Source organism: Mustela nivalis (assembly GCF_964662115.1).
Source record: "Mustela nivalis genome assembly, chromosome: 13".
Classification (NCBI taxonomy): Eukaryota; Metazoa; Chordata; class Mammalia; order Carnivora; family Mustelidae; genus Mustela; species Mustela nivalis.
This window is the reverse complement of record NC_139032.1, coordinates 42,379,492-42,405,159: the sequence shown is the minus strand read 5'-3', so window position 1 is coordinate 42,405,159 and position 25,668 is coordinate 42,379,492. Positions and strand designations below refer to the sequence as shown.

The 25,668-nt window shown below is 46.6% G+C and overlaps 2 long non-coding RNA genes across 5 annotated transcripts; one reads left to right on the top strand and one right to left on the bottom strand.

The window, feature by feature from the left end:
* Positions 1–688: 688 nt before the first annotated feature.
* Positions 689–24,604, bottom strand: LOC309846857. Of its 4 annotated transcripts, XR_014302158.1 has the most exons (5): positions 24,464–24,604; positions 21,699–21,807; positions 20,716–20,863; positions 11,220–11,405; positions 689–3,375 (listed from the first exon to the last, which is right to left on the bottom strand). It is a non-coding gene; the product is annotated as an uncharacterized lncRNA (long non-coding RNA). The 4 variants fall into 4 exon arrangements; XR_014302159.1 differs by lacking the exons at positions 689–3,375; positions 11,220–11,405 and adding an exon at positions 12,221–13,096; XR_014302160.1 differs by lacking the exons at positions 689–3,375; positions 11,220–11,405 and adding an exon at positions 14,245–14,710.
* Positions 8,451–11,206, top strand: LOC309846858. The gene is made up of 3 exons (XR_014302162.1): positions 8,451–8,539; positions 9,046–9,153; positions 11,127–11,206. It is a non-coding gene; the product is annotated as an uncharacterized lncRNA (long non-coding RNA).
* Positions 24,605–25,668: the final 1,064 nt, after the last annotated feature.

The following is a 25,668-nucleotide window of genomic DNA, read 5'->3' as shown; positions in this document are numbered from 1 at the left end:
GTGACACAGTTCTGGCCAATGGGCTGCATGGCATTGGGTGGAGCTTCCAGGAGAGCTCTTTGAAAGGAGGTCGGCTCACGAGCCGTTTGCCTTTTGCCCCTTTGCCCTTGCCCTTTCTTCTTGCCAGGAACGTGGGGGTGTGGAAATCTGTGAACACAGGTGGCAAACCCCTGGTAGCCACATGTCGAGAACGGCTGCCCGGAAAGGCAGAAGAACCTGGGCTCCCTGGAGGCTTTGTGGGTCCGCCATATTGGTTCTGGGCCTTGTCTGTCTGAATTTCGAATTGTGTGAGAAAAAATAAACCCCAAGCTCTGTTTGGTCAAGCCACAGCAAGCCCCGCTTTCTTGTTCTGTCAGCCAAACTTCTTCTTATCTATCTTGGCTACTATTTCAAAGATCCAGATGGGACAGCCTGAGGACCTGACGCTCAGCCGCACCGGTAGCATGAAAATGCAGGAATGCCTCTCAGGTAGGCTTGGTAGTAATGTTGTTTTAGGGAGAACGACCATTCAGCTTCAGAGACCAATGGAAATATGGGAGACAGAATGGGCTGCAAAGGATTCAGGTTTCAGGGGGCGGGTAAGGTATATGCAGGAAGACAGTGAACTGAGTTTGGGGCAGGCTGAGTTTGAGGGGCTTGACATGCAGCTAGACGAGTCCTCCTCTGGGCAGCCAGAGAGGCAAGACAGCATTCAGAAGAGAGACCAAGAGAGCTCTGAAGTAGAGATATGGCCGTCATCCGCAGAGAGACTGGGGGCTCCAAGGGAGTGGATTGAATGAATCACTTAGGAAATGGATGTGTGATGAGAAGGGGAGCGAGGAGGGAAATTCTCGGGAATCCCATCAGGCAAGGGGAACCCGGGTGGGTGCAAGAAGAGGGAAGCAGGTTGGGAGAGAAGTGGAAGAAGTATTCACAGAGGCAGGGTCCCAGGAGCCAAGAGCAGAGCCGGTTTCGAGAAGGAAAGAACAGTCAAGAGTGCGATAGGCAATGGAGTTGTCAAGTAGGATGAGGAATGAAAATTAGCCTATGGATTTGGCAATTAGGATGTCAGCTTCTCTACTAAAACTGCTCCCACTGAGGTCACTAATGAAGCCAGAGAAATAGAATGATTTGCCCAAAGTGACATCGTTAGTAATGAGCCAAGCATTAGAAATAGAGGCCCCTGACTCCTGGCGAAGTGCTCTTTCTCTTCTATTATATGTACTTTTAGGCTGTCCCAAAATCCCAGAGACAGGTTTACATTTTAAAAGAACAGCTTTGGGGGGCAATTTATGGTCAGATGCAAACGACTTCAGCTGTCTGATTGGTAAGTAGGTTTAAAGAGGTGTCATTTTGTCCCCAGGTTAAATTATCTCCTTCACTAATATTTTGATGTGCTGAGATCTCCGAATGAACAAGGAAGCAAGACATGGAGAGGAAGAGAGTCCACACGAGAGCCATCCACTCCTGCTCTACTCACTTGTGGCTCTCAGCCTAGCTGGAGACTGTCTCTCCTCTTTCATTTCATGCCTGCCCCACAGCAAGAGGCCGAAGGGACTGTCTGCGATGTTACTTAGTATAGAAGAGCTCCTTTTCTCCAGGGCTTCTCTGAAACGAGGAGCCCTTTCCAAGACAGTCCATCCTGAGTGGGCTTCCCTTGTCCATCATGAAGATCAGAAACAGCCCAGGCACACGACTGTGAAAGGTGCTATTTTAGCGAAGGTCTGACTCCATTCCAGACCAAGACACATGAAAATCCCAGAATCGGTAAAAGCCTTATCTATCAATATGAGAGGTGTAGTTCACAAAAAGCAAGAGAGTCTCTTTGAAATTCGGAAGGCTGAGCTGAACCTGAGTTGTTTTTTTGCTTCATACCAGAAAGCAGAGATCAGCAAAGTGAAATATTGAGGGGGCAAAGTTGCCACAGCCCCCGTGTATTTAAATCACTGGTCCCCTAGGTGATCCCTGATACGGATACACCTGTCAGTACTGAGGTTAGAGCATCGGGTGTCCTTGCAGAAACCCCTCTTTCAAGACACTGTGTACCAGAGAGCACAAAGTAAAGCAAATAAAGCCCCCAAAGCTTGAAACTCTCGCCTCGCCACCCCCTGCCCTAGGCTGCCAGGGGGTGAATCCGCAGCTTGGATATATGGCTGGTGGTTGGCAGGGAAACCTGGTGGGTTTGCTGGGGGCACAGCAATCCATAAAAGAAAGAAGGTCCAAGCAGAGCAAGAGGTTTTTGTTGTTGTTGCTTTTTCCGAGCAAATGAGCACTGATGTCCTCTCCCATGTCAGAAAGCTGCCTCGGATCCGGAGACAAATTTTCTCCAATGGACAAGGCAGCGAGGGCTTCTGGCTGATGAGAAGTAGCTGCTATTCACCGTCTCTCAGAAGAGGGACATAAAGAAGGAGACGCAGCCAAAATAAACAGATGGTGGGATCGGGTGGGGGATGCTGTCAGGAGCAGACACACAGGTATCATGGGCCCCAGGCAACCACACAAAGCCATTAAGAGGAGCCAAAACTCAGCAAAGAGTTCTAGAACCCTGGGAAACAGCATGTGCTCTGCCCCGGGGGGGTCGCCTTGGAATTGTCACCGATCCAAGGGTAGTGAAGTTTGCACAAAGCAGGAGGGACCCAGCAAGCCGAACAATTCCGGACACCAGGGAGGACTGAGCAAAGAGGGAACTGGAGTGAAATAAGTTAGCAGAGTCAGCGTAAACTCAGAACCCCTCGAGTGTTGGGAAGATTGAGTGGCACATAGCATGGTGTGCTATGGCAGGCTGCTTCCAGAACCAACTCAGAGTCACTGAGGCAATTCTGCAAACACTGACTGAAGACCTCCTGGGTAGCGGGCACAAAGACGGGACTTTCCCTTTGAGGACCTCGTGGTCTGGGGAGTGGAGTGTTTTTAGATAGATCAGCGACACCACAATATAATGGTTATGAGCAGAGTCTTGAAGGATCAGGAGGATGGAGTTATCATGGAAGGCTTCAGGGAGGAGGCAATGTTGAAGCCAGGTAATGAAGCTCAGCAGGCATTTGCCGAGTCAAGAAGGAAAACTTGCACCAGAAGGCTATAGCTGTGTAACTGGAAGTTATATTAATTAAAGCTCTGGTTGCAAAGCAAAGAAATCCTGTTGAACTAGCTGAAGTTAAGAGGAGTGTTCCTACAGAATTACAACAGATGATCTTACAGATCTCACAGCCTCGTGGGGGTCCAGGTTTGCTTGGGTATCAATGTCAGGGCCAGTTGTCTATGACTGTTGAGGTCAAGTGTCCATCATCCTGTGGGTACACCTGACTCAGACTCTCAGTTTTCTGATTCCAAATTCCCACGACAGAGAACGCCATTGGTCCAAACTTGGTCATTGATATTTGATTGGAGGATCAGTGCCTGGGAATCATAGGGGGTGATGCAGTGGTTAATATACCTTTTGAGACATGAGTATGTGTGGATGGGCTGTGCAAGTGACATATTCACTATAGTGAAACTGCTCATGTGAACACTCTGGGAATACAGGAAATCTACCATAAACTTCCAGGAGGGACTGTCGGCTCCTCCTCTGTGCTCCCAGGGCCTGTGGGGCAAACGCCTTTATCTTACCACTGAAAATATTGTGATTAAAGCTTATCTTCATGTGGATCTCTCCTTTAACAGAACTTCAGTTCTACAAGAAAGGTACAAATCCGAACTGTATGGATCATTGTAAATCTAAAAGATAGCATTGCATCCAGCACGTTTAAGTCTGAATAAACTTTGATTGTACTGATTTTTTTAAAAGATTTTATTTGAGAGAGAGAAAGAGAGAGGAGAGAGTGCACACGCACACATAAGCTGGGGGAGTGGGAGGCAGAGGAAGAGGGAGAGGCAGACCTCACTGAGCAGGAAGCCAGACGTGGGGCTCAATTCCAGGACCCTGAGACGTGACCTGAGCTGAAGGCAGACTCTCAACCAACTGAGCCACCGAGGCACCCCTGTACAGATTGTTGTACCTGACATTAACCTTCTTTCCTCATTTTCCATGCATTACCATCACCTGCTACATGCTGCTTCCTCTGGTAGGAGAAGAGCATACTTGGAATGCTGGACTTTTCTTGTTCTTTTAAGATTTTTTTTAAACTTATTTTGGGGGTGTGAGTGTGAGTAGGAGGAGGGGCAGTGGAAGAGAAACTCTCAAGCGGATTCCCTGCCACGTGTGGAGCCTCATGTGGGGCTCGATCTCACGATCGTGAGATCACAGCCTGAACTGAAATCAATATTTGGATCCTTAATCAACTGAGCCACTCAGGAGCCCCCACGATGCTATTTAAGCTGACAACTGAGAACAGAGATTTCATGGGACTGTGAGAGATGTCAGAACTGGGTTCTACTTGTGTCCAAGAACAATATATGCAGGGAGCCCTAAATTGTGACCATTATGGGGCAGATGTAGTTGGGTATCTTCACTCAAAATCCTTTTTTTAAAAAAAAAAAGTTTATTTTTTTGAGAGAGAGAAACAGAGAGAGCACAAGCAGAGGGAAGGGCAGAGGGATGGGGAGAAGCAGGCTTCCCCTGAAAGGCAGCCTGATGCCCAGGGACTCAACCCCAGGATGCTGGGATCATGACCTGAGCCAAAGGCAGATGCTTAACTGACTGAGCCACCCAGGTGCACACCCAAAGTTCTTTTGCAGGCAAAACTAGGAGCCACTTGTGGGGACCTCATTCTAATGCAAGACAAAATGGACAGACGTACGTTGCCTCAGTGTTGAGGGGCAAACAGTATCTGAGCATACCAGAGCCAAGCCGCACGGACTCCTGTCTGAAGAGCAGTAAAAAGCTAGAAGAGGGGAAAAAAACCCACTCTACATCCCCGGAAACTCTATAAGACCAAGACAGCACTAATCCGACACCTGCGGACCAAGCATACTATGGGAGAGAAGGTGTCTTCTACCCAGACGCAGCGCGGCTTTGATATACTGACAGCTACAGTATCAGTCGTGGCAGCGCAGGGGTCTGGAGGCAGCTCGGTGACCCCAGTCGATGTGACAATACCGCCACAGAGATGGCAGCCGTGCCTAGCAATGGCAGTCGTGCCTGGAGGACAGAAAGGTCTTCAGAAGGCGGACACTGACCCAGGAGCCCAGCAGGGTACCATTAGCTCCTGACTGGTCTTATTAGCGAGTGGACAGGAGTCACTCGACTACCTGCCAGTGTGAACCAAACATCACCGTAAGTGATCCTGCTTGTACCCGCAGGCGGCTTGACTTGGGGAAATTCAAGTGACATGTAAATCGAGGCACTACGCTTTCTGTCCACAACAGCCCTATGTCTGGGGGACTTCTCATTCCAAGTAAGTCTCAGCAGGAATGAGGACCCTCTTTAGATGGATTCGCGGGGGTTCCAGAAGGAGCCAAAATGGTCAGCTCCTCCCAAGGAGATCCAAGGGTGCTAAGAGCAGCTGCCAATGGAAGAGTGACATCAGACAGAAATGAATAGAAGCTGCCCAAAGAAAAGACGTGCTCCCTGGCAACATCAAGTTTAGAAAAGAGGCCAAACAAAGAGCTCTAAAAAGGATGGGGGGGTGGTAGGGGAAGTAATCAGAACTAGGAAAGCGAGAAAGTCTGAAAAAAAAAAAAAAACAGCAAACAGCAACTCAGAGAGAGAAATTATAGCACAAAGTTAAGAAAGTGCAAAAACATGATAAGGAAAGCAAAGGTGAGGAATGAAAAGAAGATTGCAAGAGAGGCTAAGATAAATAATAAGGCATTTTTCAAGCACAGAAGGAACGAGAGGTCAGTGTAAGAGCCAATAGGGCTTCTAAAAGCTGGCAGAGGTAATTTATTGACAGAACATGAAGACATTGTGAAAAAAATATTAAAAGGCATTTTTCTTTCCCCTCTTCGCCTCTCTTTTCACAAAGGAAGATGGGGACATATGCCAGAACAGACATAAATTTCCCAGGAGTGGAAAAAAGACATATTGAAGGAAATCAGGATCGTGTCAGCACAGGTGATCAAGAAATTAGGATGTCAGAAAAATTGCGGAAAGTCTAGAGCCAGGCCAGAGTCTCCTGGAATGAGGGACCCAGAGGCCAGTGAGGTCCAAGGCCAGGGAAGGGAGGGATGGGAGAGGGTCTGCGGTGTGCCAGGGCGGAGCGGCAGCAAGCCACCCAGGAGCTGCCATTGGAAGCAGTCTCATACCGTGCCCTTAAACTCATCTTGTGGCTGCTTTTTACTCTGAGGTGAGGAACAGACCCAGGGTTTTATCAGGACTTTTATACTCCAAACTACCGACGTTTAATGATCCCTGATGGGGAACTTGCTTTTAAGAGCACCCAGCATGACCCAGTTTTGAGTAAAAGTTCATTTTCCTTCCCATTCGAAGATCCCAGACCAGAGGGGAAGACCTGGGTTCAAGTTATGATTCTGCCACAGACTGGTTGTGTGGCTCTGGGCTAATGGCTTCATCTCACAGAGATGTGTGTCCCCCATCTCTAAAATAAGACAAGAACTACCTTACAGGACCACAGTGTTCAAATGAAGTTGTTTGCTCATGCATCAGTACAAGGAAAAATCCTGAGTGTATTTTATGGGCCAGACACTGGTCTGGGCCCCTAGGAGGCAGGAGTAATAACACAAATTCTGTTTTTGCTGGGCTGACATTCTAGCGTGGGGACAGATCTATCCAGCAAGGAAACAAAAGACAAGGTCATTTCAGAGAGTGTTGAGAGCTTTGGGAAAAATACACAGCTACATAAAGGCCTGCTCACAGGGTTAGTCAAGGAAGATGACATTGAGTTGAGATCTGAACTAAGAGGAAGGAAGATCTGGATAGAACATTCCAGAAAGAGGGCAGAAAGCCTCAGCCCCAAAGTTCTTGTATAAAAGCATTGTATAAACTGCACAGAGTTGTCAAAATGCTGGCTCCGAGTGTTAGCATTATCAGAGCTCTGTCCAAGCTTGAGAATTTGATTTTCTCCTTTGACTCCCTAACCTGGATAAACCATAAGGAATTATCAAGACAAGCCTAGTGACAAAGAAGTGCAAAGCATGCCACATTTGTGGAAATCTAAATGAACTCCAAGAGGAGCAGGAAGGGCATGTTCTTGCTTTCTGGATTCTAAGGCTGTGGTCACTGCCTATGGCCAGCCTCGAAGTCTCAAAGAATTGGCTTTGGATGTGTTGCTTACTTTGGGCTGCCCAGGTTCTGTCTAGCAGGTGGGGGGAAAATGAAGACATGTGGATTTGGTTCCCTGTTCAAAAGCATTGACCCTATTTGAAATTTATTCCTTTCCATCCCCAAACTACAATAATTGTAGTCATGCAGCAATTAAGAGAAAAGCTTCATTTCTATGCTTTCAAAGAGAGTGTTTGATTTTCACAAAATAAGTCAAGCTCTTGGTCTGGAAAACAAGCTGAATGCTGACAGAGGAAAATAAGTAGAACAAGAAACTTCTAATACTTCGTCTTCATGCAATAGTCCAATGAAAGAGAAGTCAAATGACTGCCCAAGTGCTTATGGAGAAACTACTAGTTTCAGGGCATCAGCAAAATAAATAATACCCAGTCCTTGTTTCTCACAATGTCTCTCCTTTGAATCACACTATTTCAAAATATGGTCTCAGCTAGATCAGAAGAAAAGCCTTCCTTGTGATTTGCACCAAGAAATAAGGCAGAAGCAATTAGACTTTGATTGGAAATAGGAGACATTCACAGAGGGATATTTTTTCAACAAATCAAACTTCAGACAATTGTCTGGTCGTGCAGGTGCAGCCCAGCAGCACCGGAAGCTAGGCGGGGCCGGAAGCTGGGCAGGGCCCTCAGGCAGGCCCATCCTGAGAGCCTGGACCATCATCAGCTCCCTGGCCCCCTGGTCTCAGGTAAAATATTTAGCTTCTCAGTCTCCTCTTCTGTAAAATGGGGAGAGAAAGACCTCGCAGAGCCACGATGAGGATAAATGAGCACACACACCGAAGCTTTGAGTTTGGCTATTTGTAGGCATGGCACAGTGGTTTCTTTACCTTTTTAATTGAAGAAATTAAAAAAAAAAAAAAAAAAGGCAGTTCGATGGTGAAACGTTTAGTTTGTTTGTATCCTCCTTTCTAGGAAGGGCATAATACCAGCCTGACATTTTGGAACTGATACCTCCCTCTCCTCGGAGAGCACAGCTCTTATTTCAGAGCATAATCCCCTGGTTTCCCAGGTCACATGGGCCAGAGGCAGAGCAGTCCCAGGAAGATCACAGGGACAGAACAGACATGGTCCCTGCTTGTACTGAGGGAAGTACCCTCCCTTTACCCCTCCAGACAGGGGTCTGGAGTTTGCATCACAAGGGGCCTGGTGGCCATGGTGAGCAACAGTGATCTATGGCAGAGTTTTGTGTGGGGTAGTGTTCCATTAGATTCCATTGTTATGGAACAATCACTGATGTTGGAAACCAGAAGGAAAGTAGTTAAATCTATTGGAGGGAATTGTGGGTATCCTGAAAAGAGTCGATGGTGGCCTGGACAGGATGGTGGTGGGAGTTGATGGGGGCAGTTTTGTAGAGCTTAGGTGCCTCATTCACGAGATAAAATCGGTAGGAACTTGAAGATGGGCTGTATGGACAGGGGATGGAGGGGCATGTAGACGCAAAGGGAAGGAGGGTCTTAGGGAGAGTTCTACGATTCTACATAGTGAAGTGGCTGGGGGGCGAAAGGGGTGGGATTCACCCAGGCTTGGGGATGTGGGAAGACCATGAGTTCCATTTTGCTTATGTTAACCTTGGGGTGCCATTGAGAAATGCAAGGGGGAGTTAAGGAGATATTTAGATATGTGGGTCTGGTGCCGAGCGAAGGCTGGCTGGAGATATATTATTGGAGGAGGTCCCTAGGAACAGACCCTGAGATGAGGAGTCATGTGTCCGTTACTTGTTAAGTGCTCCTGGGAAACCAGAAAGGGAAGGAGGGGAGGGGGTTAGGTAAGAGCAGGAAAGCAGCAGCAGCTAAGAAAGACTGTGATCCAGGACAACTCGCTGGAGAGGGCAGGAGTCAGCCTGATCTCCAAGGGGAACTCTGCAACAGTAAGTTACATCTCAACCCACAGAGAAGGACTTGCACTGTGGGGGGTGTACACAAGCCCGGGCTTTCTCCCCCTTTGACCTGAGACATAGCGGCTCTCACAGCTTGAGCACCACCCTCTGAAGAACTGCAGGTATGCTGACAACACACCACACCTGAGCATAGGAAACCCTAAAATGGGATCCCCAGCCCACTGGGCGCATTGCTGGGCCGGCTAAGCTTACTTAGGGAGAGCGACCGAGAAGAGAGTGGGCACGACCGTGTGCTGAGGAGAACAGAAGCTTATGAAGGAGACCAGGAAGGACGGTTGTTTCACAGCTACCCGGCAAAGGATGAGGGCGGTGCTAGTACTATTACCTCCACTTTACGGGTGAGAAAGTCGAGGCTGGGGGAGCTTCAAGCACCAGTCAGATTAAGAGGAGAGTTAGGACTTGAACACACGTCCCCAGACCTGAAGCTTAGAGCTCCTTCAAATGCAACAATAGAAGGTTTTCCAGGGACTAAGGGCCCCAGCATTTGAGGGAGCTGGTCCTTTTTTGAAGGGGTTTACAGATGCTCATATTCATGATGAAACATGTGCCTCTTTGGACTCAGAACCAGGGAGGCGAGAAGAGGAAGGGAAGCTACTTTTTCAGCGAAACTAAGAATCTCCTGCTTGGGGCATTATGTCTTCGAAGGCCCCAGGATTATGATTTTGCATGTGTGGTGGAGGGGTTTGAACCCTCAGCCCAAGATCATGACCTTGAACAGAGAGCAGCCTGCTGGTGGGGGGCAGGGAGGGGGGTCTGAAGTCTGGAGCCACCGCACCCCCACCCCAGGAGGGACAAGAGGGTGCGAGGAGTACTTAGTGGGGAGGGCTCTCAGCTGCCCAGAGCACAGGCCCGGCCGTGCACAGTGTACCAAGACCCTCACTTGATTTTCTGACTCTGGGGAAGCTGGTGTTGACTTTGTCCATTAAGCAGGCTTGCCGGATGTCTGCTGACCCCAGGTCTTTTGCCCCGTGAGGAAGCCCCACCGCCTCAGAGATCAGCAGGGTGTGCTAGTTCCCAGGGCTTCCCCCTTCCAGAGGGAGGGTGTCTGGGGTGGAGTGGGCTCCGGGCTGGGACTCAGGGCCATGCCTGCGAGACCCAGAGCATGACCCTCTATTTGCCAAGTCTCTGGCATGAGGGGCAGCGAGGAAAATTGGAAGTAGTAATACCTGCCCCCTGAATTGCCTGGGATTAATTAGGAGACAGATAATACACAGTGTGTGCCTAGGATGAAAATGAGTTATAGTCTCGTTATTAATGTAGCTGGAAGGATGATTCGCTTAGACAAAACAAGGCCACTGCGCGAGAAGCCAGAGGTCTTCAGATGTCCTCACAGGGCAACTTAAGGGAGCGGCCTACGGGTGTATTTGCGAGGGATTCCCGCTCATTTACTGGAGGGCGCAAGCCAGCAAACCAAAGCTGTTTTGCCCCGACAAGTAAATAAAACGCGAAGACTGAGCACGACGCTCATGTTTATTTTTTTGTTCCTTAAGGAAAATATTTTCCATAGAGCTGGACACTAACGTGAAAAGTAAAAAGGGGGTGGGGAAAGGAGAAACCCAAAACCGATATAAATTAGAAGCAAACTAGTGTTCATTTCCTGTGGAGGAATTTTCTATTTTTTAATGGAGTTACTGTGGCTTTTTATTTCGGTATGAAGGTGAAGAGTCAAAGCATGAGGATTTAAGGCTTCCAAGTGTGTGTTGTTCTATGAACAGACCCTTAAATTTGCCAGCACGCCCTAGGCGCTGCTCCTGCATAACCAATATCTTCCTGCCAGGGCCAAGGCTGAGGGCCCTTTGACTCCCCTGGAAGTTATGCAGGGAGAAGGGGAGTGTCAGGAATGCAGGATTAGGCCCCATAATTGAGGCTGTCATTAGCTGAAGAGGCAGGCGGGTTTGTGAGCCTTTCCAAGTTTGCATTTATTATGGTATGAAGATATGGCTCCTTTGGTATAAAGAGGGTGGGGGGGGATTTCTGCAAGTCGGCAATATTTTCTTCTCTCTCTCTCTCTGTCTTTTTTTTTTTCCCCCTAAGTTGGCTGGTTCTGTAACATTCATTATGCTTTTCTTAATAGATCCCAGAAATGCTGAAATTGTCCTTTAGAGGAAGCATTCACTTGAAACAACAAAAGATTAGAGAAACCTTAAAAATGCTGGATTTTCTTTACCTTTTGAGGAAGGCCAGCTGGAACCTTCTGAAATCATTCCTATCCAGTGTGCAGCCACAAACAGTACTGATGGTGAGGATAAAATATCATTTTTGTAAATTGCATGTGGATACAGCAGTGCCACTTAATCAGATGCTCCTTAGCGGATGGTGGGAACGGAGACCACGGCCAAGACCGAGGAGACTGCTGCGGCACAAAGAGGCCCGGATTAAGATTCAGAAGAGAGCAAATGGCCCGCGATCATTCTGGCACGTACTTGAATGTAACATTCTAGGAACACCCATTTTTTAAAATTAATTATTTTTTTAACTGTAGTAAAATATAAATAACGTCAAATGTATCATTTAATCAAGTTTAAGTGCACAATTAAATGACATTCAGAACATTCACATTTTTGTACAATCCTCGCCACTCGTCTACCTCCTGAACTTTTCCATCTTCCTCAGCTGAAATTCTGGACTTCCCCCGAGCCCCTGGTGACCACCCTTCTATTTTGTCTGCATGAATTCAACTACTCCAGGTACCTCAAAGAAGTGGATTCCTACAGTTTCTGTCCTTTTGCTTCTGGCTTGTTTCACTTACCATAATGTCTCAATGGCTCGTCCAGGTTATAGCTTGTATCAGAAGGCCTTTTCTTCTTAAGGCTGAATAATATTCCACTATATGTATATACCACATTTTGCTTATCTTCTCATTCATAATATATATATTAATATATATTCATTAATGCATATTAGGATTGCCTGTACTTTTTGGTATAATGCTGCTATGAACCTGGGTTTACAGATAGCTCTTTGAGACCCCAATTTCATTTGTTTTGGGTATGTACGGAGATGTGTCATTTCTGGATCAAGTGGTAATTCTAGTTCTGATTTTTTGAGGACCTGCCCTGTGCTTTCGATCGTCACTGCACTATTTTACATTCCCGCCAACTGTGTACAAGGGTTGCAGTTTCTATCTTCACCAACACACAATTTTCTGTTGTTGTTTGTTTAAAAGATTTTTATTTATTTGACAGAGAGAGACACAGTGAGAGAGAACACAAGCAGGGGGAGTAGGAGAGGGAGAAGCAGGCTCCCCGCAGAGCAGGGAGCCCGATGAGGGGCTTGATCCCAGGATCCCGGAGACACTCAACGACGTAACACCTAATGACTGAGCCACCAGGCATCCCTGTTGTTGTTTTTAATTGTAGCTATCCTAATGGGTGTAAGGTGACGCCTCATTGTGGTTTTGACTTGCTTTTCCCTAATGATTCAGGATGTTGAGCATCTTCTCATGTGCTCGTGTACAAACATCTGTTTGAGTTCCCCCTTCTAATTATTTGGGGGGATGTACCTAGAAGTGAAAATGCACACCACTCCAACATCGAAGCAGGCCCCATTGAGACTTGCTGGGCAACACTGTGTCCCCTGGCCCATCGGCATCCCAGGTTGAGTGGGTGACTACAAATTCTCAACAGGGCAATGAAGCTGTCATTAACCAACATTACTAGAGCCAGAGGATCTTCTGGTTAATGGAGGGTTAATTAGACTTCTCCATTTTGGTTCCAATCATTGTTGCTGAAATTCTTCCCAAAATATTTTAGTCTATTTCCACATGACTTACACAGCCTCTCCTAGGGGTTTTTTCTTTATCTTGGAGGAATACTATTGGATGACCACCTGGGAACTAGGTTCTTAGTGCACTCTCCTGGAGATTTAGATTAGAAGGTATCAGACGTGTCCAGTGATGTTATAAACCGAATGGTAACTGTTGTGTAGGACGGTGAACTCTGGGCGAGTTAAACTTTCAGAGATGTGGTTTCAGAAAAGATGTTCTGTAGTTCTCCTTTTTGGCAGTCACTGGAGAGCAGGGCCTGTTGTCTATTAAGGCCACTCCTAGTTCATGAAAATAAAACCATGTCAACTGCAAATAAAAGAATGTTTATCTTTCTATTCCCTATGGAGGGAGTTGGAGGGTCCAGGCTGGGAATGTGTCTTATCCAAATGCGATAGCATATCATAGATGTTTCAATGGAAAAAAAGAAAAAAAAATGTGTTTGAATTCATCTGTGTTTCACTTCATTGGAAATTGTGAGTTAGGCTAGATGCTGTATTTATTCATTACGGTACCCCTGGCACTGGCCCAATGCCAGGCACCCAGCAAGTGATCAATAGCTGTGTATTGAAGGGCATCAGTGTGGCCTGTTTCTTTAAGAGCCTGCCTGATTACATCTCTCTGTCATGAAGTGTTAAGGTAACAGTTCCCTGACAACACTGGGATAGAACATTCTACTGGCCCGGCTGGCTCCCAGATGCTGCTAGTGCAGACAGGCCCACTCTTCACCCCCACTCATGACCATTCCTTTAATTACATGGGGAACTTCTCTTTCTTCTTCTTTTTTTGGGGGAAACAGAGATAGAAAGGAGGCAGGAGGAAAAGGAAGAGTGCTAGAATGGCAGGAACAACTTTTTTGAATATGGTATGGTGGACAGGATTTGAACCCATGGCTAGAGGGATGAGAGCCAGAGTGTGAGAGAATTGTTCTCCTAGGAATGTCTGTGAGACTCAGGGCACAAAGGCAGCTCTAGGGGAGCCAGGGCAGGAGAGGAAGGCAGTGTGGGCACCTCATGCCCTTGGAAGTCCACTGACAGATTGTAGGTTGAGGCAAACTCCTTGGACTCCCCAAAGAAAAAGGAGGAACAATTTAAATATTCCTACCCAAATATATGTGGGATTCACAATCACAGCTCTGTGTGTGTGTGCACATGTGTGTGCATGTCATTAAATGCCAGTTGGTGACACATGGGAGAATATTTATTTGTGCTCCAAATTTCTACCTTTTTACTTATAAGCAACTAAACCCATGACAGATACCCATGTAGGTAGTAAATGAAGAAAGGCCAACAAAATCCATATGCAAAAGTCATCTATTATTCAAATTGATTTATCCACAACCTGATATAAATATGGTCCTTAAGTGAAATAAGAAACTTAGGGTTGAATAATAATAATAGTAAGGAGGAGGAGGAGGAGGAGAAGAAGAAGGAGAGCTCTGCTCCTCTATAGTGTTCTCTATGTATAAGGCTGATTCCAAGCACTTTATGTATTTCAATTAATTTGTCCTTCCAATAGTCCTAGGAGACAAGTCTTACTCTGTCCTCTACAGATGTGGAAACTGAGGTAAGGAAAGTTAATTAACTTGGCCAAAACACACAGGCAGCTTGTGGCAGAGTTGGGATTCAAACTTAAGAAGTTGGGCTTCAGAGTTTGACATTTCATTGATCATTCTTCACGTAAAGGAAAAGACGACTTTTAATCCTGAATCTAGTTTGGAATACATTTAGCTGCAAGTAACAGAAAAATCTAACAGCAGCTTCAACAAAACTGGGTTTAACAAGAAGTCTGCAGTTTGCTTGGATGGCTCAGTGATGTCAGGACTGATGCGTCTGTTTCATCCTGACCTTTTTTCTCATGCTCCCAAGAAGATTGCCCAACTGGAGATGTCATGTCTGTATTCAAGATAGAAATGGGGGTTTGGGTGGGAGCAGTGTCAGTAAAGCAGAAGTGTTCCCAGAAGCCTTAGTGGACTTACACTGCCACCTCATCAGAGGAACCAAATGACCACCCGTCCTCACAAAGCAGTTGGGAAAAGTCAAAGTCAGCCTCTCCAGCTGTTTCAGTGAAGGGATGTGTAAGAAAAGGAGTTGGAAATGGACGTTGAGTTATTAAAAAAAAATACTCACCACACTCCTCAGTGAGAGGAGGTGAGGAAATCTAGGACAGGAGGAGGAGACAACACCTCTGATGGAAGAGGCTGGCAAGTCCCCATCTCTACTCCAGTTGGTGTGTCCCCTGGATTTCTTCTTTTGCCTTGTCTGCTCTCAGACTTGTGATTGTACCGGAACCACTCATCTCCCCACAGACACTGGTTTGGCTGCATGATGGCTCAATGTCGGGTGTTTTAGTAATGTGACCATAGCACACTGTGACATGATGTGGTCTTGAGATGTTGCGACCAGAACCAGTCTGGCTGGCTGAGCCATGTCTCAATCCCACAGAATTTGTCCAGGGTTCTGGCACCAGCTTGGAGTGTCAGAAGAGTTCTGCAGAGAGCTTTCTGAATCTGTCCCTCCTCATTACAATTAAGATGTTCAAGGGCAGGGCCTGGGTCTCACTGCTCTGTCTTCCTTTTTCTGCTCCCTTCCCCACCCCCACCCCTGAGACTGCAACAGTCCCGAGCTCATCGATGGGTCTCAATAAAGACTTGATGGGTAGACTCACATTCCTGGTGACTGGTCAAAGATGTGTCACTTGTTATGAAGTGTGCCAAGAAAGTCACTTACTCATTTGTCCAGTAAGCACTTTTGTGATTTAATCTGTGAACCAATTACTTCAATACAGCTTCCAGAAATAGAGTTCTCCATCCTTTGAAGCGAGTTAATTGTCAGCCGATATTTTATCTGTGTTCGTTCATCTGACAGACAATTAGTGAGGGCTTCCAAAGTCTCAGGCACACTGCTAGGCGCAGAGGGACACAGAGAAAGAGGTAATGCTGCCCCACCCCCACCTCTGGACTCAGAGGGGAGAGGGCTAGACAAGCATGTCAGCAAATTGACTGGGGCTCTGAAAAGGACTACATCAAAGCACTGTGGGTTCACAGGGGGAGGGTGACTCAAGACAGCAAGGGGTTGCAGGGTTGTGCAACTGGATTGGCTACAGGAGTCTCCCTCCTTAACATTCCAAGATGACTGCCAGCTTGGTTTCACTAATGGGGCCGGGGGAGGGGAGGCATGACCCTGTCTGGCTTCCTCCCTCATTGGGTTCACTAGTGAGTGCATACTTCTCCCTGGAGACCAGCTTCACACATGCTCTGCATATTGGCTCTTTTCACAAACAGGACAAAGGAAAACATGAAGGAGAAAGTAAGGCTGAGGTTTGGGAAGCCAGAAGGCCGGGAGTCTTCTCCGAATGAAGGTGGCAGCTTGAATCTTTTTCATTCTTCCAAGGCTAGAACGTGCGCTTTCATTTTGGGGGATGGAACAGGGTGAGATCTGGAGGATGTTTGCGGGGCGCGCTCTCTGCAAGGTAGCTCAGATGAGGTAATCTGAGGGCAGGGCAAATGCTACCCAACTCTCTTCACCAAAAGGTCAATTAAGGAAACAAAACTACCAGAGTATTTTCAAAGGTCTTTTACTCCCCCTTTCAAAGGAAAACAGCTCTATGGAGTCTTCCGGGAAAACAAGTATATTCTTGCAACTTCGATGACCCACTTATGAGAATATTCGAACAGCAGTGAAAAAAAGACAAAGATACTTTTGTAGCCTCTAAAGGGTTAATATCAGAGCATAGTCGAGGCTTAGCAGCAAAAAGGGCAGCTTTGTGATCTTTTATTATGAAATAAGATTAGAGGCCACAGCACAGACTGGGGGAGGAGGGGTCCGGTGTGGAGCGGGTGACCCCAAGACTTCAGTCTGGAGCAACCGTCCCACACCATAGTGAGTGCCGGACTTAGGGAGCTAGGGTTAAGCCCCAAGCTCAGAGGGACGTTTCCAAACTGGCTCTGTCTGAAGCAGTTTTTGCAAAATAAAATTTGGACCTCTTGCTCTCCTTCAATTCTTAGTGTGCGTTCACAGACCAGATTTGTAAAATCTGGAAGTGGGAAAGCAAGTATGTAATCCCTGGTAATTCCGCATCCAAGAATCTCACCGAATATATCATATGCCACCTCATTAATGCCTGTTCCTGCCTGTGAATCTCTGGCCATTCCAGATACCAGTCAGTCCTATTTTACAGATGCGGAAGTCGAGGGAGAGAAAACAAAGCACCTTCATGGAGAATTAGTCATCAACAGAAACCAAGAGCTCTGAGTGTCCTGGCTTCCAGTCCTTGGCTCTGGCAGCAACACTGGGCTCCCTTTTCTTCTCATGGGAACAACTGCTAACACTTCGGCTTTGACTTTCACTTACAGGGCTGATGAAAAAATTACCATTTGCTGAGAAGGCAGTGAAATGCCGACTTCTCACCCTTTGGTCAAGGCGACTTCCTTGAAAGTGCTTTAAAGTAGATTGATGGAATCCAGATCCAGCCATCTTGTCTCCATTGAAATGGCGGCTCATCCACAAAGAACCCCTCCCCCCACCCTCACCAAAAAGCAAAACCAAAAAGGCTATCCTGCATTCCCTGTTTCTTTGATTGAATTGATCCTTCTTTAAAATGCTTATTGAATTTGTTGGCCAATTTAATTAAAAGAGTTAAAAGAGTGAACTTCTCCTGTGGAAGAATTGTGCCCATGCCTTACTTGTGATGGCTCTTAAATGACAGAAAATGCATGGAGCTGGCTTGGGGGCCAAAGAAGTCAAATAGAATTCTTTCCTAAAGCACACACTTGTCTCCCAAGGTGACCCCTCCTCCCCCCGACCCGGTACCTCGAAGCCCCCAGACAGTGGATGCCAATAGAGAGTGAAGAGGGGAATTTAGACATTTTTAGACATAGCTGGGAGGCTGCCTGGTTCGTGTGGAGCTAGTCATACCCAAAATATGTCTCATAGGCAACAACTAGAACTTGGCCTGGGAATCAAAGGGGGTGTACCGCTTTGGGTCTAAGAAACTTAGAAATAAGCAGAGATTTAAAAAAGGGTCAGAACACCAGCTCTAAGAAACTACCATCTTTTTCCATGGAGTTTTCCCTTGCCTATCAAATACTACTGAACAACAGTTAATATTTTTGCATAATATTTTATACCAGACTTGTGGCTCAGCTTTTACACACAGTATCTCACTTAATCGTTACCACAAGCACATGAGATTTATTATACATTATCTTTTATAGAAGAGGAAATGAGGTGCTTGTAAGGAATCTGGGCAGGACTTGAACCCTCATTTGTCCAACTCCAGAAACCACACTCTGAACTGTCTCTGCACCTTGTCAATATTAATTAAATCCTTGCAATGACAGTCCCCTTCTCGTGGGATTACAACCACATAAGCCCTCCAAGACTGCTGCAAGGGAGACAATCTTGGTTTTTGTCGTGGACAGCGGCATGAAAAGGTGATCCATTTCATCAGCCAAAGCATAAGAGAGAGACCCTGAATTAAGACATTTCTGCTGATGGAGGGGAAGAAAGAGTTCTGGAGAAAGGAGGGTCTCCGTTTGAGAGAAACCCTATGAGAGCTCAGGGCTTGGAGAGTAAGAGTTGGGAATGAGAGAGGAAACGGCCTCGGGCAAAAGACAATAAAACTTGATTTTAGTTCCAGGCGGAGGAGGCAACTTGCCTTAAAAGAGAAAGGAGGGGCTGGGAGAGAGAGGGTAGTGAATAGAGAGGGAAGACAGTGTGTTCAGGTGCTCTTTTTTTTTTTTTAAAGACATTCCCTCAAGTCGGCTATAGTTAAAAGTGAAGGGACAGAGGAGGTCAGATAGAAACAAAGTGCAAAGGGAGAATTGAAGGGCGCTCAGAGAACAGAAGGTAAAAGATCACAGGAGAGGTAGGAAGAAAGCCAGAGGTAACACAAAGCCCCAGGGAAGCGGCGTGGCAGTGGAGGAGCCCAGTTTAATCAGCTTCGCCTAAGGCGGCCACAGCTAAATAAAGAATGCCGGACGCGGGAGACTGGCCATTCTGGAAAGGCAAGGGTCAGTGGTGGCTTCGGTGCCTACGTGGCAGCAAAGGGACAAAGGGGAAGAGACCACGGAGCCTGGGTTCTAAGAGGGAAGAAACAAAGAGCGACCAAGAAAATGATGAGGGGACAGAGGCGGAGAACTGTTTTGTCCCTAAGGGGTGTTCAGTGGCCAGAAGTGGCTGACAGGAGGGGACAGTGAAGGCAGCAATGACCACGGGAGGCAGAGGAAAGTCTGGGGCAATCATAAAGTGGATATTTAGATGCATCTCTGAAAACTGAAATTCACTGTGGCTGTAAATTGTGAACAAATCTGCCCCAGGCATGTACAGCTTTGTTCCATCTGGCCAGCTCAGGGCTGACCACAGAAAGATGTGATTTGGTCGTTCGAGTGCCCAAAAGCCAGCCTAAATCTGCCGCAACCTGTTTGTGAGTCGGCTTTATGATGGAGGAGGCAGGCAGCCGGGAGGAGGCACTTGATGGACATGTGTGAATGAAAGAAAAAAATAAACACTGTAAGAAATGGCTCTCTTAAAAAAAAAAAAAAAAAAAAGAAGAGTCCATTTTTCAAAAGGTAAGAGCCCAGCTAACTCAGTTTTGGAGCTGAGTGAAATCAGGTGGAATGTGTAAGTTCTTGGTCAGCCAGGCCTGGGGTTGAAGCCTGGTCCTACCACCTTGGAATTGAATTTTGGCACATTGTGTCCTTTCCTGGGCTGCCTCTGCAGAAAAGTCACCCTCACAGGTTATCATGGGTGGGTTTTGTGGCGAGAAGGAAAGTATCCAGGGAGGGTCGGGCACGTTACCGGGGTCCTCTCGTAGCTGCAGAAGTGATAGGGAGACACAAGGGCAGACTCAGAGAGCCAACTTCCTAGAGACAGATCTTACGATGTGGTTGAGTCATGAAAACTCTAATTCCAGAGCCTTCCCTCTTCTTTCAAAACAAGAGGCACCAAATTTTAGGAAATCTGAGAGTAGGGGATTCTGTGATAATAACATAAGGTCAACCATGGAAAAAATAAGCTTATCATGGTATATTTATTAAATATTGCAATGACTCCTACCTACCCATCTACCTACTGACCTACCTACCGTGCCTGGGACACTTGGCAAACTGAGAGGTCCCTATCACTGCCTTTTAAATATGCAAGTCTGAGCTTCTGTAGTGCGAGGAAAGTCAATTTTATATCTGCTTTTAGTGCCACATTCAGACTGTGAAAGCGGCCGTTTAGAAAACCTTTAGGTAAATATTTGAAATATTCTAAAACTGACATTCTGAATGATATTCTGATACCACTTCAATAATGTTTTATAAAATTCAGGGGAAAAATAGAATTAAGTAAATTTGAACTTTCCCTTTGCCGAGGCAGTTAAAGGCCGTACTATTTGCATATTCTAATGTGGGATCACTGTAGCTCAAGGTACAAAGCTTCCAAAGAAACTGTCCCTAGCAGGCCAACAGTGCAGGCGCCATTAACCTTTGGCCTTTCATCTGCATAAGACAAAAATCAAAGTCGCTGCTTTTCAAAGTGGCTCCTGTGTAACCACTCTGTGCAGCCCATGCTTTCCAGAACAGTCTTTGGAAGCACAATTAGAAGGTTTAAAAAGCAGAAACAAAAGCTCCATCCTATTTACACATTTAAAGTAAAGGTCATTCTCAGAAACTGGGCTTCCCAGATTTCTCCCCTTGAAATCCCTTAAGATATGTAATACCAACATAAAGGGAATCACAAATCCAGTTTTCAGAAAATGGCATTAAATATAGATTTAAACTTTGACCTTTAGTCCCAAGTGAGAGGACAAAAAATTCTCTTTACAGTGAAGGGCATGTTGCTACTAAGCTTCAATGAGTAGGAGAGAACCTGCCTGGTAGGAGCCAGGATTAAGAAGCACCAAATCGATTTACCTCCAATGCAGGTGTGCTGCAAATCCGCTGGGTCCGGATGTAGCGCGTGATTGGGCCAGGCTCATCTATATTCTAGAGTTTGTAGAAGTAGCTTCTGGGAAACGGGGGGTCTTCTTGGCCTGGGGAATTGACGTTTCCACGGCAATATCTGAAATGCATTCCGAGTGAGCAGGAATAAGAGATGGAATACGCAGGGTCTCCCACTCCACATTAGGGTCATGAGAATAGTGGGAAATCCGTGGGTAGCAGAGTGACGGATTGGGCAAACAGGGAAATCATGGAGACCCAGAGCATTCATATTTTTACATCCCTTATTACTCTGATTGCTCTGCAGGTGCTGACCAGGGCCCCAGGCTGATGACCCGCTCTGTAGCTCATCTCCCTGCTACATCATCGGCAAGTGGATATTGGGGCCCGGGTGGGGGAGAGGGTGCGTGACAGACAATGGGAAATGGAGCTTATTGGAGAGAGGGACTGTCGGTTCTGTGCATACCCAGAGGCAAAAGAAGAAAATTTCCCCTACTGTGGAATTTGCTAGAACAGTTAGGGAAGTGGAGATAAACAGGAATGATGAGTACCGGACTGGGGTCCGTTCATTTTGCTCTTAACTAGGTGAGCTCATGATGACTACATAGCACAATTATTCATTTCTTGGTCTCTGCCACCAGACGGTCATCTTTAGTTAGCAAACCCGATCTTGCCTATTTTCCATCAGTGCCTGACTTATACGGGGCGCTCAACAAATGTTTGTTGATTGGATAAGTGAGGGAAAGAAGAAAATTCTTTGCTGGGAGGGTCCCAGTGCAACTTTTTCACTTTAAAGATAAAGCAATTGAATCCCGGAGAGCAGAGGTCCCACTGCTTGTTGGTGTTAGAATGAACAAGGATAATGGGAATGATCATGGTAACAGTTAACAGTCAAGTACTTGAACTGTGCTAACTGCCCATGTTGGTGATTTCTTGGTTCTCAGCTCCATACTCACCTTGCTATTTTCCCTTCTATGTCCAGTGCTTGGCAGCCGAAAAACTACATTTCCCAGACCACCTCATCAGCTTCTCGTAGGTCCTATCATTGACAAGCACTCACAGAATCTTGGGAAATGGGAACAAGGGAGAAGTTATTATGTTAGCATTTATCTAATTAATTAAGTTGTCTGTGGCAGCAGGTGGTGGCAGCAGCAGGCTGTGGAAGGTGACCGCAGGGTTCTGGGACATGGTTGGTGAGTGGCGACACCTGTGGGTTTGTTGGGCACCATCTCCTGGTTTCCTCAGCACGGCAGCAATGGTGGCCCCCACAGCCTTGGGAGACAGGAGTTTGTGAGCTGTAGGTAACTCCATGTCCCTTTTGGTGTCTCCTGTCCTAGACGGAAGTGTCTTCCTGCAGTTACTGATTTCTCTCTGGGTAACACTGCCTTCCTGGTTTGGCTCCAACAGCCCTTCTAAAACATTAGTACCAGTTTCTGGTATTACGTCCCCCACTACTGAAATACCCACAGTGTTTTCTGTGGACGTTCTCGTCTTCTCACAGAAACCTATGAGTTGTGAACCAATGGAACTATGCACCTATTTTACAGATGAGGAGACAAGGCTAACGGATACTGAGAGACTTGCCTAAGAGCACAAAGTGAGGTGGTGGTACAGCTGGGACACAAACCACATCTGTCTTCTGCCTAAATTGATGCACTGAACTCTGTCCTCAAGGTACCCTGTTACCTCGATGGGATTATTTTACTGAGGTCATTTGGGTGCCTGGCAATGGGGTCTTCCACCTCTGTGCTGTGTAAGAGTGATTTTACTGGACTCTCTTCTAGAGTATTATAGAACATACTTTCTCCAGGATGCTTGTTTCCTTGCCCTTCGGATCTAAGCCTCATGATGAAGTTATTTCCTTCATTAAAAACTTTACAGTGGGGCAACTGGGTATCTCAGTTGGTTAAGCATCTGATTCTTGGTTTAGGCTTAGGTCTTGATCTCAGGGTCCTGGGATTCAGCCCCCAAGTTGGGCTCCACGCTCATCGGGAGTCTGCTTGAGATTCTCTCTCTCCCTCTGCCCCTCCCCCCTGCCCATATTCTCTCTCTCTAAAATCTTTAAAAAAAAAACAAACAAAAAAAAAACACTTTACAAGGACTAGTGTATCTTTTAACAGCAGAAGTAGCTAAGGGTCTGGGGCTGTTGGCAGAAGCCAGGAGGTTACCTGGAGTAAGGATTTGGAGAAGAGAAGAGAAAAGAGTGAATGGGCCCAGTGTTATTAAATAGCAGATGGGGCCCCTACACTGTCAGGACAACATTGAGGGCCCTGGCCCCTGGCTTTGGTGAAGACCAACCAGAGGATGGAGGATTAGAGGAATTTTTTTCCCATAAATGCCTTAGAATGGTGCCTGACTTATCATAAGCACTCAATTATTATTAGCTTAAAAGTAGGCCATGGGACCAGGGACTGGAGGAGATACCAAGGCAAATCAGAGCCAGCTCAGCCTTTGGGGATATTCAGCCAAGAGGGGCTGAGGCGAGTGCACATCTGAACTGGGAGGGAAGGGCTGGAAGGCAGCACAGGCATCCTGAGAGGGTTCTGACCCAAAGGGGTCAATGCAGGCTCTGGGCTTTGAGTAGGCTCTTTAAGCAGGGTGAGATGTAAAGCAGTGGCAGTGGGGGAGGAAAGCACAATTTCTGGGCAAAGAAACTGTACACAGAGGTATTTTCAAATTAAAGTCTCAAATCTCTTGGGTGATTTTTTTTGAAGCTCTCCCACCTTCCTTCTAAAGGTCTGAGAACAGTTTCTGTGAACCCCCAGGGCCTCCAGGAGCTGCTCAGAGTTGAAATGTCCTCTACAAAAACCAAGTTCAAGGACCAATCTGGCCTTTTCCACATCTTTTCCAATCTTCTCTATCTCTCCTCAACCACTGCTTGCCTCCCCCAGCCCCTAGACCCCAGGACTTATTCCTTCCAGGGGCTCAGCAGAGAGCCTTCCTTGCACCCTCCCTGACATCCAGACCCTTTGTCCCTGGGCCTGCTCCTTTAGGCTCCTGCTATTGGACCAGACAGCAATTTTGATGGACTCACCTGAAGTAAGATGTCAATGGCTGTTGTAACTTAAAAATGTTCCCTCTCAAGAGTGTCTGTATTTTAACACTGGCCCTCGGCACTTCATCGAAAGGACTAACGTGGAGTTTCAAATGATAGGTCCTAGAACTTACATCAGTTAAAAGTGGGTTTGGCTGTAACATAAAGTCATACTGCCATGGTTTAAACAAGGAAAGGTCTTGTAGGAATGCACACACACACACTCACACATGCGTACATGCACACACAGAGGCTGTTGATGCATCTGTTCAAGGAGAGCAAAATATGCCACTTTGGCATATGGGTTATTTTGAGATGATGGCAATGAAGACCCAGCAGACTCAGGAACAACTTCCATCTCTCCCTTAACGACCTAAAAAAATTTGGATAGGGAGTCTGGCCCAGCAAGAGAAATACCACCAGAAAACTTTCTATCTGAAAGACCTATCTGTATGGCAGGATAGACATCTAATTACTAAACATCTGTTGTTCTCCTCCTCCGGTGAATCGCCCTTCTTCCCCTTCGAGGGCCCAGGCCCCGAGCCCATTCCCCAGCTCAGGATGGCATATTAGCCTCAACCGCCCTCGAATCTCATATCTTTGTGGCTCCCGAATGGACAAAATTACACTTGTCTTTCTCTGTTAGCCTGTCTTATGGTAATTTAATTATTAGACGGACCAACAAACCTGGAAGGGAGGAAGGGAAAATTTTCCGCCCCTGCAAGGGCTTAGTATGGCGGCTCTGTAAGGTCACACCCCGGCCCGCTCATCCTCTTCCTCTCTTCCGGCTCCCTCCCCAGGCTGGCAAGATGGCTGCTGCTGCTTGAAGCATCGCAGAGGTTAAGGAGCAACAGGAAGAAGGCAGAAGGGGAAGAAGCAAAGCGGCTCCCGCCCCAGGGGCTCTGCCTCTATCTCATTGGTCAGAACCAAGTCACATGATCAGTCCCCAGCTGCAAGGGAGACAAGGAAGTGATCTTCATGTTTTCTCTCTCTATCTTTTAATAATTGGACAGAGTGACACTCAAAAACAAAATCCAAGTTCTTTTAGTCCGTAGAAAAGGAAAATAGATGCGGAGTTGGCAACAGGAGAGTCTTCCAGGGCTGGATTCAAGGGCATTTTGTCCTGCTTGCTTTGTCTCTGGAGAAGGTGTAGCATGAAATGCAGAGAAGCGCGGCTTGGAGCTGAGCAGAACCATACCAAGCACCCTGGCCTCTAACCCCCTGACCGCTGTGCACTTTATTGTGCTGTTTTTCACCTGCCAGAGTTTAGGGTGCATGTGCTAAAGCCAGGCAGCGGACGGCACCCTTTCCGGCAGTGCCACCCACTCTTCCCATTGCATAAGGTAGCCCCTGCTTCCTTCTGGTACAGTTAGAAAGTCTTCATTTTTAAATTTTTAAAAACCATTTCAACCCTGTTTAAGTGTACAGTTCAGTGCTATTAAGGGCCTTGACCACGTGGTGCAACCATCCCCACGATCCCATTGTTTATTTTTCATTGCTAATCCAATGCTGGTTTCCTTAGGTGTGGGGTTCACAGGTGGGGATTTGAAATAAGGGTAATGAAATTTTAATTCATTCAAAAATACAAAATATTTTTACTTTTCAAAGTGTTAACAGCTTAAAAGCACATGTATTTTCTGCCCGGAAACATGTGGTTTCTTATCTGGATTATTTATCCCCCTCCAATAAACGTTGCTCCATGCTACTCTCTTGCACAGAGAGCCAGCATCAGGGCTCTGAGCTGCTCCATCTTTTATTCAAAGGGCATCAGTATCAATCCCCTTGGTTTGTACTCTGAGTCTACAAATAAATTATTTCCTTTGTATGCTACCGTTGCCATTTTGTGATTTTGGACAGATGAACACTCCTCCGGATTTCTAGTCCCTGTGAAT